Source organism: Sceloporus undulatus, chromosome 4 (genome assembly GCF_019175285.1).
Source record: "Sceloporus undulatus isolate JIND9_A2432 ecotype Alabama chromosome 4, SceUnd_v1.1, whole genome shotgun sequence".
Taxonomy (NCBI): domain Eukaryota; kingdom Metazoa; phylum Chordata; class Lepidosauria; order Squamata; family Phrynosomatidae; genus Sceloporus; species Sceloporus undulatus.
Genome location: NC_056525.1, coordinates 235,087,854 through 235,100,637, shown reverse-complemented (window position 1 = coordinate 235,100,637; position 12,784 = coordinate 235,087,854). Strand labels below are relative to the sequence as shown.

At 40.7% G+C, this 12,784-nt stretch overlaps 1 protein-coding gene across 12 annotated transcripts in view; it reads left to right on the top strand.

Annotated features, from left to right (window-relative positions):
- Positions 1 to 12,784, top strand: part of MTSS1 (MTSS I-BAR domain containing 1) — a 186,006-nt gene that overhangs the window by 108,918 nt on the left and 64,304 nt on the right. The gene's annotated exons all lie outside the window — the stretch shown is intronic.

Below are 12,784 nucleotides of genomic sequence, written 5' to 3'. Positions count from 1 at the left end.
GTAGATGTTGATTACAGAGTTGCATTGAAGCACCTATAAATTCCTAGAGAGGTTTTCTCTCAGATTAAAAAAAACAATAGTGTTTTTATTTGCAGTTTTTCTACTTTCATGAGAGTCCAATGCCCCTAATCCCAGCAAATGTGGAGGGCCCACTTTAGTAAAAAGTTGATGGTGATGGGCAAAAAGGCAAACCTGATAATAAACTCATGAACTCTGCATAGTCAAAGGTCTTAAAGTGAAACACATAGTTTCAAACTTCTGCATAGATTCTACAAGCAGGTTTGACGTTTATAATTAGGATTATTTTGATGAAAATAAAGACATAGTTGACTGATTTCACCATTTTTGAAATAAAAAAGGCAAACTGGAGGAGATTTGCCTCCAGTCGTAGGTGAAACACACACGTTGCTTGGTATGTGGAGAGCAAAAGTAGAAAGAAACATAGCAGTATTTTTAAAAAATAATTGCAAAATTGGGTAGTTCACTATGTTAAAGAAAGCAGAAGTGTTATGCTCTAGTGGTTCAAAGCCTCCTCTTCAGGTAGTAGACAATTTCACTTGCTCATTTGAAAGGTAAAGAGAAACTGTTGGCTTCCCAGTTTCTAAATCTGTAGTTCTTGATCTTTTCAGCTGGTCAGGATATATGTTTGCGCACATAAAGCTTCTACTGTACTCCGGTATCATTTGAAGGTGGGAGTGTCTGATTTATCCTGGGATGTTTCCTGATGACTTTTAGGCTGCCTGAGGAAATGATCTAGAAAAGGAAGTGTCTGGGGGTGTATGCGTATTCTTTCCTGGTTTTAATTGTTGTTGTATGCTTTCTTTTGGTTGGAAAGCAGCTGTTTGACAAGGTGGTGCTGTAGCAGTCCCTGGACAGGAAATGAATCAGCTATCCTTGGACGGCTGATTTGAAACTCCTGGGTGAACATATGGCAAGAGTCAAACTCTCCTATGTAGGGAGTCAAATCTGGATGTGGACAAAAGATTTTATAGTTCATTTTTCTGTTTTTGTATGGATTCTAGAGGATCGTTAAACATGGGGTGGGAAACGTGGTCCTTTAGATGTTGCTAGACTGCTGTTTCCAGAATTTCTCACCACTGACTATACTGGCTGCTGCTGCTGGGACTTGGCAATCCAACAAGATCTGAAGGTTTGCATGATTCCCACCTTTGGTTAAGGAGAAAGCTTGGGATGGGATTGGAAGGTATCAGATTGCATTGGTGGCACAGTGGTTAAATGCCAGCACTGCAGCCACAACAATGTGAGTTCGATCCTGAGGGGTTCCAAGGCTGACTCAGCCTTCCATCCTTTTGTAGGTTGGTAAAATGAGTACTCACCTTGTTGGGGGCAATTGGCTTACACATTGTAAACTGCTTAGAGACAGCTTAGTTCAGTATGAAGCAGTATAGAAATGTAAATGCTGTTGCTCTTGTTGTTGCATTGCCCTTGGAGCTGAAGGCCCATATTGTTATGGAGGTAATCCTTTTTCAGCCTATAGAGTGGTGCCGAGCACAGTTAGACAGTATCACTTTTGGAACAATCTTCTATCTCCCACCTCTTCCTCCAATGAAAGTCTCCCATCCCATCCTGACCCAGTCTGACCTTGCTAAGCTTCAGGAGGCCAACCAAGACCACAGCCAGCAGGAGGGTGGTTGCAGCACAACAACATGGAAAGATGTTAAAAGCATCTAATTGAATGATTGCACTGGGAGACGTGGTGACTCAGAATGAGGCTAATCACCTGCTGCTCGGTCTTCTGCCACAAATAATAGGCCAGGAGTTAAAACATTTCAAAGGTCATCGTTATGAAAATTGCCAGGGCTTCATTGTTTTCTCTCACTTGGTTTCATCTCTAAAAAGACATCCCGTGGAGCAGGAAAATTTCGAGGTTGGAGAAATGACACTGTGAAGGAAGGTTCAAACTGAGCCTTCACATCACCTTTAGCAGTATGTCTAGCAGTGCTGCTTTGTTGTGGATGCAATACAAATTTGCTTAATCTGTGAAATGCCTGTTCATTTATTAGTTACAGTTTACATCTTACTTTTCATCCAGTAAGCTCAAGGCTTGCAGAAGAAGAACATGTGAAGACAGTCAGACTGAGAGTGTGTTCAATTGGTTACTTAGTGAAATACAACAACATCCAAAATCCACGAAACACTGATACCTCTGTTGGGCTGATCAAAAATGCACCAAATACAGCATGCAAACTTTAGAAGCTTCACTGACTTCGTCATTGGACAAAGGTGTTTAAAAATCATACAGGAGAAGAAGTAAACCTGGCACTGTTATAGTCACAAACCTATATTTTTTCAAGTTGTTGTTTTTGTTGTTGTCAAGATGATCTGGAAGGATATCAATTCAGACAAAGGCCATTCCTCTCTTTGGCCATGTGGATATTGGGAGACAGAGTTGTAAAATCCAGGCCATAAAATTTCCACTCAGTTAGCAACAGAAAAAGTAACTTTTTATGAGATCCAGACAGTTCCTGTCTTGGGTGAGGTTACCTGCCCCTTTCTTAGGCAGAGAACATTGAATTTCTCAAGAAGCCTCTGTACTGTTGCATCTGGAAAAAAGTTTAGGTGCTATATAGTCCCGGTAAAAATGTTTTACCCTTGGTTGGAGGTAGAAACCTCAAAGAGTCCCAGTCCCTTGGGTCCCTCTCCTTTATGATTCCCCTGTTGCAGATAAAATGTGGTGTCATAAAACTCAGAAAACATATCTAGGGGTTGGGCATACAAAATACAACAACATCCAAAATCCACAAAACAATGATACTTCTATGGAATCAACCAGACTGAACAAAATACATGATGCAAGCTTTCAAAGCTCCACTGACTTTTTAATCAGACAAAGGTATTAAAAATCATATAAGAGAAGAAGAATGAAGACCAGGTTGGAGCCACTGACCTACATTTTGTTAAGATTTTGTTTCTGTCAGTTGAGATGGTCTGGAGAGATATCAGTGCAGGTTACCCAGTGAGCTTCATGGTTCTGTGCAGAGTGGAACTTGAATTTCCTAAGCCTCAATCTGACATGACAACCACTGTATCATAATAAGTAAGGAACAGTTGAACAATGGGAACAGCTGCCTCAGAGGGGAGTGGGTTTTTCTTCGTGGTCTCTGTGATCCACACAATTGAGTATTCTGTGCTTGCGCAGTGCATGTTTGGAACCTTTTAGAAGAGTTACAGCAGCTTTCTGGTGGTAGCTTTGCCCACCCTCAGCTCTGTCTCTCAGTGTTCCCACTCATTTATCTCAGTTCCTTTTTGTCTGCCATGTCAACAGCATCCAATGAACCTCTCTAGCAGATCTTTCACTTTCAGTTATAGATTTCACTGTATATGACCAATATGGCTTTTTTTTTACACTATTTTCTCGTCTGTCCCTTGACTGTGCTTATTTACGACTCTTTGGATTGACCCAGACCATCAAAGACCATTCTTCTGTCTGCCTCTTGGTTCATTCTGTTCTCGTTCTGATGGACCTGGCTCAGACCACCTAGACTAAAATGGTATCTCATTACTGAAGATGAAGGAATATATTATTATTGGTATTGATTCAGGTTGAGCACCCCTAATTTGAAATCCGAAAACCTCCAAAACTTTTTGCTGCTCACTACTTGCTTCTGCATTTGAGGTGACAACTGTGGTGCTCCTGCTCATTTGTCTTTTAGATCCTCAATCTTCCTCCATCCTTGTGTCTCACCTACAATAGTAGTAGTGAACAAACGAGTCCCAAGGCTGGAGAGAGAAGAACGAACAGGAGTATTCTCCTGTCTAGATCAAGAGAAGTAATTGTGCCATTGTATTCTGCTCTGGTCAGGCCCCACCTGGAATATTGTGTCCAGTTCTGGACACCACAATTCAAAAAGGACATTGAAAAACTGGAGCGTGTCCAAAGGAGGGCGACTAAAATGGTGAAAGGTCAGGAAACCTTGCCCTATGAGGAATGACTCAGGGAGCTGGGGATGTTTAGCCTGGAGAAGAGAAGGTAAAGAGGTGATATGATAGCCCTGTTTAAATATGTGAAAGGATGTCATATTGAGGAGGGAGCAAGCTTGTTTTCTGCTGCTCCAGAGAACAGGAACTGGAACAAAGGATGCACGCTACAGGAAAAGAGATTCCACCTCAACATTAGGAAGAACTTCCTGACAGTAAAGGCTGTTCGACAGTGGAACACACTCCCTCGGAATGTAGTGGATTCTCCTTCCTTGGAGGTCTTTAAACAGAGGCTGGATGGCCATCTGTTGGGGATGCTTTGATTTGGATTTCCTGCATGGCAGGGGGTTGGACTGGATGGCCCTAGTGGTCTCTTCCAACTCTATGATTCTATGATTCTATTGCAGCTGCTGTCTTGAAGGCAAAAGAGCAGAAGACTAGTCTCTGCTGCTGGTCATCTGCCACAATTACCCAACTTTACATTTGTACAGCTGTATATTCATTTCTAGCATGAGTGTCAATAATCTTTATGGATTTGCTTCAGTAGCAGAACAAGATTTTTGGCCTCTGGTTTCCAGTGTAAATTTTTCAAGGCTCAACCAATGCCCATTCTGGGTGAGGATGCTGGGAGATGTAATCCAGATAAATCCTTTTACAACTTCTAAGAGCATCCATGGAGAAGGCATGTTTTCCTTTGATTGTGGGAATTCAGCACTGCACATTTTTTGAGCATGGCTATGGGGTTGGCTCATTCTATTCTGCCTTTGTTTAGTATGAAATCTCTAGAAGTATAAAGTGTTTCAAGAAAATTATGTAGCCCCTTCTAGTACTTAGAACTATTGCCAAAGGAAATACTACCTTCTGTAAACAGTGATGCTTTTAAAAACAAAACATGTGGATCAGTGAATGGGCAAGTTTCCTTTTGATGTAACTTTGCGTGCATTAAGTTGGCCTGGAACTGGCCATCTTAAAACATTACAAATCTGGCTGTTCCTTTTAATAAGTAGCTATTGCACGGATTAAAAGCCAGGCTTGGAGACAACATGCCATGTAAACAGTTGACATTTTCTTTTGATGTGTCTTTTGGTAGGGAATGATTGTGCTTAATTAACTCACGGAATAAATCCAAATGTTGATTTAAAGCACATGTCATGAAAGAACCCAAGAGCATGTTGGTTCTGCTTCTCTCCAGTACTAAGGTGGTCTGTATCAAGCTCTATTTGGAGAGATGTAGGGCAGTAATGGGAGAATGGCACAAGGTGATGTTCTCCACATAAGTGGCTTTAGTCCTTCTTCAGTCTGAGGATTTGGCAAGGTTTTGTTTTGTTTTGTTTTTGCTAAAGTCTGTGCAACGTACAGTTGCTTCTTTCAAGAAAAAATGTACCTCCTTTAAATGATCTACTTGGGTGGAGCTTTTCACTAATTTGGAGTAAAGCCCATGAGATGCCATCAGAGACAATTTACAGTTACGGCTGCATGATGATGATGATGCAGCTGGAGAGGATGCTAGACTCAACCTGGCCATAGCTCAGTTACAGAGCATGAAATTTGCATGCACATGGTTCAGTTCTTGATAGCTTCAGGTAGGTGAAAGAAAGACTTTATTGAAGACTTTGGATAGCACCTTCCAGCCAATGTAATCAGCATATACTGACTTGATGTAAAGCAGATTTTTAATTTTATTCTTACATTCTATTCCACTTTTATTTATTTGTTACATTTAATATAATCAGCATTTGTTTCCTGAGAAGCAGCTCAAGGCAGTATACAGTGTGATCCTTCCCTTTTTATCCCCAAAACTGTGTGAAGTAGATTACTATGGAAAAAAGTGGTTGGCCCAAGTATTTGAACAGTCCTTGGTCCTATAAACTATTTATTTTTATGCATGCAAATGCTTTATATTTTTCCTTGATATTTGAGTGACAAAGACTATTTCCAAATGTCTCACCAACATTATGACAGTTGGGAAAATTTAAAGCAAGAAGAGGCCAGCATTCATATAACTTTGAGCAAGGGACCACAGGATGATGATTCAAGGCTGGGAAATTCCAAAGCTCTTGGTTTCTCAGGCTTCTAAAACCTGTTGTTCCTTGTCTAGGTATTTCAAATATTCTGATGCCATTATGTCACCTTGCCTCAGCTATAATGCACCGTATAGAAACACAAATATTTCTTGAGAAGCTTTTTGATGAGATTAAAATGTTTCATCAAACAGGCTTTTTCACACTGTAAAAAACAGATGTCTCAGTCAGTTTATCTTTTGGAGTAATGTTTAAGGAATTGTCTTTTCCATCTTAATTGGATCGTTTGTTTTACTTCTAGTGCTTGCTACGTTTTAGTGCTATATTAAACAGCAGATGGACAGATTGAACACACCAATTATTTTGATAAGAATGTGTCTGCATTCTGCTGAGAAGGGGGTGACATGTTTGCTACATCTCTAAGACAAAACTCTGAGTAATGGGAAGACTTCACTCTTGCCAAAGAGCAGTAGTTATGACACTGTACTGCTATGTACATCTACTTAGGAATTTTTTCTAAGTGAATATGCATAGGAAAATGTATGTTCAGGTCAATTAAAAAAAATTAATGTGGCAGTATGAAAGTTGTAGGGTTGCTCATTGAATGCACGACCTGTGTGTGTGTGTATGTGTGTGTGTGTGTGTGTGTGTGATATGTGCATTCCCGGTACACCTGCCACTTCATTTCTCACATTCCCCCTTTTGTTTCTCACCTCTCTATATTTGGAGTGAAGATCCAGTGGCCCTTCAGATATTTTTCAACTCCAACACAAATCAGCCTCAGCCAGCTTAGCTAGTAGTCAGGGTGAAAGATGTAGTCCAACTACATATAGAAACCCATAACTTCTTCACTCATTTTTTCTTCCTTTAATTTAACCATCTCAGAAACAGCAATCACTATGTAAATAACAGATATTGCATTCAAATTTAGTTAACAGATTATAACGGCTTGAACATCTACCCCCCACCCCATGTACATGTTAGAACCTGGTCCAGTGGACACCTTGAATAGATAGATGTATCATGACACAGTTTTTAAAGGATGTTTGAATGGTGACAAGCTTTCCTTAGTGGTCAGAATTCCAAAGGTATGATTCAGCCGCAATTCTGGGAGTTTTTTGTGATCTAAATCTGGCACTGATATAGTATTGTTTAACTTGAGAATACAGGCTGAATCTCCCTTATCCAGAATGCTTAGAACCAGAAGTGTTTTGAATTTTTAAAAGTTTGGATTTTGGAATATCTGTATTTGCATATATGTATGTAATGAAACGTCTTGGAGATGGGACCCAAGTCTAAACACAAAATTCATATGCACCTAATACGCATAGTTTGAAGATAATTTAATACAATATTTTTAAATAATTTTGTGTGTGAAATAAAGTTTGTGTACATAGAACCATCAGAAAGCAAAGGTGTCACTATCTCAGCTACCCATGTAGATAGTTTTGCTTTTTGGTGTATTGTATTTTGGAATTCCAGATAAGGGAGATGCAACCTGCATGATGGAATTGAGAGAGGAAAGAACCATTTCAGGTCTACGGAAAGAGAGCAGAGCTGCATTTAACCAGCTGCATTTCTTGGGCACAAGGATATTGAACTACAGGGAGAAGTAATTAGCTCATGCTTTTGAGTCAGTGAATGCCCTTGAGTGGCAATTGAAACCTTCAGGAATTGAACTTAGTAGCCATATTATTTGTCTGACACCACACCCCTTGTAAAAGCTTAAGAGCTCTAGCTAAGAAACTGTGGGTTTCTTATGCACACAGTCATGATCAGAAAGAACTTGAGAAAAAGGCTAGAAATATTGTTCATAGACATGGCCATGTTAGTCCGGAACATCAATATGCAAAGGGAACTTGTGCTACAGGATTCCTTTGCATGCTGATACACGAGGCAGGAGAAGTTACTTTTTAGACTGCAATTCTCAGAATCTCCCAGCCAGCATTTCCACATTGGCTGGGGGATTCTGGGAATTGTCGTGAGAAAAAACCTTGCAGCTCTTCCAAGATCTGACAGTAGAGTCTAGTTGGAATCAGAGGAGAGAGTCATTTATGTTTAAAACAGAAGGACATACAGGGGGCCAGGCTTCTAATATAACAAACCCATTGCTAATGTGGGAACCTGGCATTATAGTGCTAAATCAAAGAGTTCCCGGTGGGAATAGTTAATTAATTCTAAACAGCAGGTGAATCTTTCAAAGCTGTTTCCTCTAAAGCGGCAATCTATATTCCGAGTGTGTGCAGTGGACCCCTTTGTGCCAAGGTCAAAAGCCCCATAGCCCTCACCTGACGATTTCCTGTTTGTCTTATTAATAGACAGTTTAGTGACAATAGTCAATAAACCAGCTGTACATCCCTCAGTTGGGGGGGGGGGAATATAGTTTGCTGAACAAAAATAGCAGAAGACTGGAGATTATGTTGTTTTAACTTTTTCCAGGGATGAATTCAGCACTCATTTCCTTCCTGAATCGTCTGGATGATCAGGACAGAGTTGAGTCCCCTTGAGTCTAAATCAATCTACCCAACCTCAGAGAGGAAAGTAACCAAAGCAAGATAGTAATCCTGCCTTTAGCATAAAGAGAAAAGGGCAATCAGTGACTGTAAAAATTATGGTGTTGATATACTAAGGGCTTCTTTTTCTTTGCACAGTCTCTCCCAATTTAGTGCCCTCTAGATGTATTGGACTACAGCTTTTGCCATCCCAGTTGGCCAGGCATGGCAAGGACCTCTTGTCAACACATCTGGAGGGTTTGGGAGCAAGGCAGCTAGAGTTTAACTTTTTTTTTAAAATAAGAAACAGGGTTCTTTAACACTACACAGTTAATACTGCTATGATTCCATTTCACTGGGATTTGCAGATTAGGGAGAAGCATCTAGGTTTCTCAGCCAGAGCTGTGTAGTGCATTGCAAAATTACAATGCACACCATCTCACAGTCTACAGCTGTAGTAGTCAAAGTGGAATCATAGCACTGTAATTCTGTTCTGAAATAAGGTGTATTCTCACTCTATACAAGGGTGGGCAGAGTACAACCTTCAGGAGCTGCCCAATTTTTTTCTTCAAAAGTTTGTGCTGATTTAGGGGCAGGTTTTGGAGGGGGTTTTGCCTGAAAATGGTCCACATCAACCCAAAACCAAACATGGCAGTTTCCTTCCCCTAGTCTAAAGCTTCACCAACTGCCAAATTACGAATGGCCATAAATTGCCCAGAATGGCTCCTGGAAGCAACATGACTTCATTTCTATTTCGCCAAAGCATGATGGTGTGACCTGTCAGGAGGGTAATGCCACAGTTGCCCAACCCGGCCATTCTTCCTTTTCAAGGAAAGTGTGACTTTTTTGCTGCCAGTATGCCAACTGAATTTAAGTGTTGTAGCCATTAGTGAATTGGATGGATCCAACATGGCCCTGTGCCCATGAGAATGTGCCCACTGGTTTAGATAGATATTACTGAACGAGAAGAATGACTGTCTGACTCAGTATAGTTAGGCAGTCCCCTACTGGGGAGCTGCACTTTTTCTTACTGATATACTGTTAATTCAGATGCGTTTTAATATAATTTACTTAACAGTTTGCTAAATGGTATGAGTTTGCGCATTGGTTGATATTATAATGCATTGTGTTTTTATTTCTGTATGCTTTTTTAAATCTTCCTGCGAGTCTCCATGAGTCTTACTTTAGAGAGAAAGACAGGATATGAGTTAAACAGATAATATTCAATAAGTATTCCTATATTCCTTTCAGATTCGCAGTATGCCCCAGTCTTACAACTGACAATAAAGGATGTTATTTTAAATGTATAAAAAGGAGTGATATCTCTCATAGGATTTGTCGAGGGGTTTTAGTGGTCTTAGTTGATGCAAGAAGCAAAGATACTTTTGCCTCTGGCACCCCCACCCCCCCCCCCCGGTAGGATTTATAGTATGTATGTGTTTCAGCAGTTCATTGTTGCTCTCCTTTTTTTGGTAGCAGGTGGCCTATTGCTGCATTCCCATTGCTGTCAGACTTGTGTACCAAATTCTTGGGCTTAAGAAGCTTAAGGAGCCAGCTGCTTTGGGAGGGGACCAGGATATGAGAGCTGGGGATTGAGGAAACAAGTGGGATGGCATGAAAAACAAGCACTGCTGATGTTGAGAGTAGCTACAATCTTCTCAAAATAATACTTTTATCTGTATACCTTGGAAAATGTAATTTTGTACTACAGCTACCAGAATCCCGCATCAAGCATGACAATGCTGACTAGGAGATTCTGGGAATGAGAGGTACAACTCAGTTAAAGAAGTAAACGTATTCCTAGGTATTACTTTTTTAACAGAATATTTGCTACCAGAGGTAGAGGTAATGTGGAAAGAATAAGGATAGGTTCCTGTACTACCAAAACAGCAACAGCAGCAGCAACAACAAAACAGCCATTTAACATGTTTCAGCAAACTTTTAATTCAAAACTAACAATGTGTAGACATGTTAAATGAAACAACTAGATGAGATAAGCCTTGCATAACTAAACAGGAACATTTTGAACCTTCTAGAGGACACTTATTATAGTTGTTGTTGTTGTTGTTGTTGTTGTTGTTATTATGTTTTATTTATATAACGCTGTAGATTTGCACAGCGCTGTACATAGAAACAATAAAAAAGATAAGAGTAAACCTGCCCATGACATACAGTCTAAGAAGTAATAGCATAATATATATAAATAATACATAACAATACAGGAAAGGGTTCAATAAAACAGGAAACAAATTAAAAATGTCAAATAGCAAATAATAGTCACGCAGTGCCTGGGAACACTTCTCTGAACAGGATGGTCTTCAACTCAGTTTTGAAACTAGTTAAAGAAGTGGTGAGCCATGTTCATAGGGGAAGGGGGTTTCAGGAGTGAGGGGCAGCAAATGAGAAGGGATGAATCCGGGACGGGCAGAGAAAATCCTGGGCTGAGACAGCAGACCTTGACTACCAAAACGAAGGGTACGAATGGGAAGGTGAGGAGAAAGGAGTTCGGATAAATAAGGAAGGGCCAGCCCATGGAGGTCTTTAAAAGTCAACAACAGGAGCTTATACTGAATATGGAAGGGGAGGGGGAGCCAGTGAAGGGATGATAATAAAGGAGAAACATGGTCAAAGCAGCAAGCGGATGTAATAATGCATGCAGCTGAATGCTGGACAGAAATTAAAGGATGGAGGTGAGAGAGAGGAAGCCGTGCCAGAAGGAGGTTACAGTAATCTAGTCATGAGATGACCAGAGCGTGGACCAGAGTCTTGGCAGTAGAGGCCAAAAGAAATGGACAGATTTTAGCAATATTGTAGAGAAAGAATCTACTTGAAAGCATCTTCCAAAATACATGCAGGGATGATTATTTTTTCTTTCATCTATCTTCAGTTTTCTTATGATCTATGCTTTTTAATATACTGGGGTAGCTGATGTGGCAAACTTATCTGCTTTTCCCGTTTCCCTCTGTTTTGCTGTCCACCTATGCTTAGTAAAGGGTTCTGGAGGCAGATTCTGTTTACCTTCCATATGCAGGCAGGCACACACAGTAGATCAGGTAGGGCAGAATTTTGTTCTTTCCCAGCATCTAGTATATAGTTTGCTGATGTAACCTGTCATTGAAAATTTGTGTTTCCACAGCCCTCCATCATCCTCTTAGTGATGATGCTACTAAAAAGAAAACCCTTAAAGCTAGACAAAAATCAAGTATGAAAAGAGTGGGTTGGACAGATGTAAAAAAAACTTTTTTAAAAGGAACTTCTTTATCAAAGGCTTTGTTGACTAGGGTATGCCGACATACTGTCCAAAAATCATACTTGTAAGCCATCTTCTTCACAAAAAGGAATCAAGAAAGATCAACCTATGAGTTGTAGTCCAAAAATATAACTTTTTCCAAGCTGTGTTCCTTCCAGACCTCCTAAACAGGGTTGGGTGGGTTGGTGTATTTGTTGAATCAATGTCAGTCAGCCAGTTGGATCTGAGGAAGTAGACTTAAGTCTACGAATGCTCACGGTGCCAGCTTTTTTCTTTCAGTTAGTCTCAAAGGGGCTACAAGATCCCCTTGCATGTCGATTTTCCAGACTAACATGATTCTCACTTTGAATTATACTACTTATTTGTGGCGGGTTACAGACCGCCCGTTTGGGGTGGCGTGCACCCGCCCCTTTCCCCACTATATCGGGGCCTCAGTGGTCAGAAAGGCAGCCGCTGAGGCCCCGTTCTGCCGCTTTCCGGGACACAGGGAAGCAGCAAAAAGCCCCTTCCCCACAGCCTGGAAAGGGGTGTCCTTGGGGCTCCTTCTTGCGCTGCGTAGCGGCGCAAGGACATTTTGTGCGCGCTCCGCGCGTGCTCGGATTGGGGGCGTCCAGAAAGGATGCCCCTTTCTAACCCTAGCATGCGCAGAGTGCACACTTTAAGGCCCATCTGTAACGGGCCTGTGTTACTTATTTTGTGCCTTCAAATAGTTTCCAAGTTATGGGGACCCTAATGTGAACCCATCACAGGTTTTTCTTGGGAGATTTGTTCAGAAGAGGTTTGCCTTTGCCTTCTTCAAAGGCTGAGAGCATGGGGCTTGCCCAAGGGTTTTCATGGGTGAGCAGGAATTTAAACCTTGGTCCCCACTCAGACCACAATATAACACTGACTCTCTCTCATTCATAATCTGCCACAATTCTTTAGAATTACAGTGTAAATACAAGCCTAATAATCTATCCACTTCTCTGCATTTTATTATTATATCTTGCTGTATATATTATACTAGTATTTAATAGTCCAGTGTAGTATATAAAGTACAGTAAAAACAAGCTGTCATACTGCCAAAACAAAACAAAACAAAA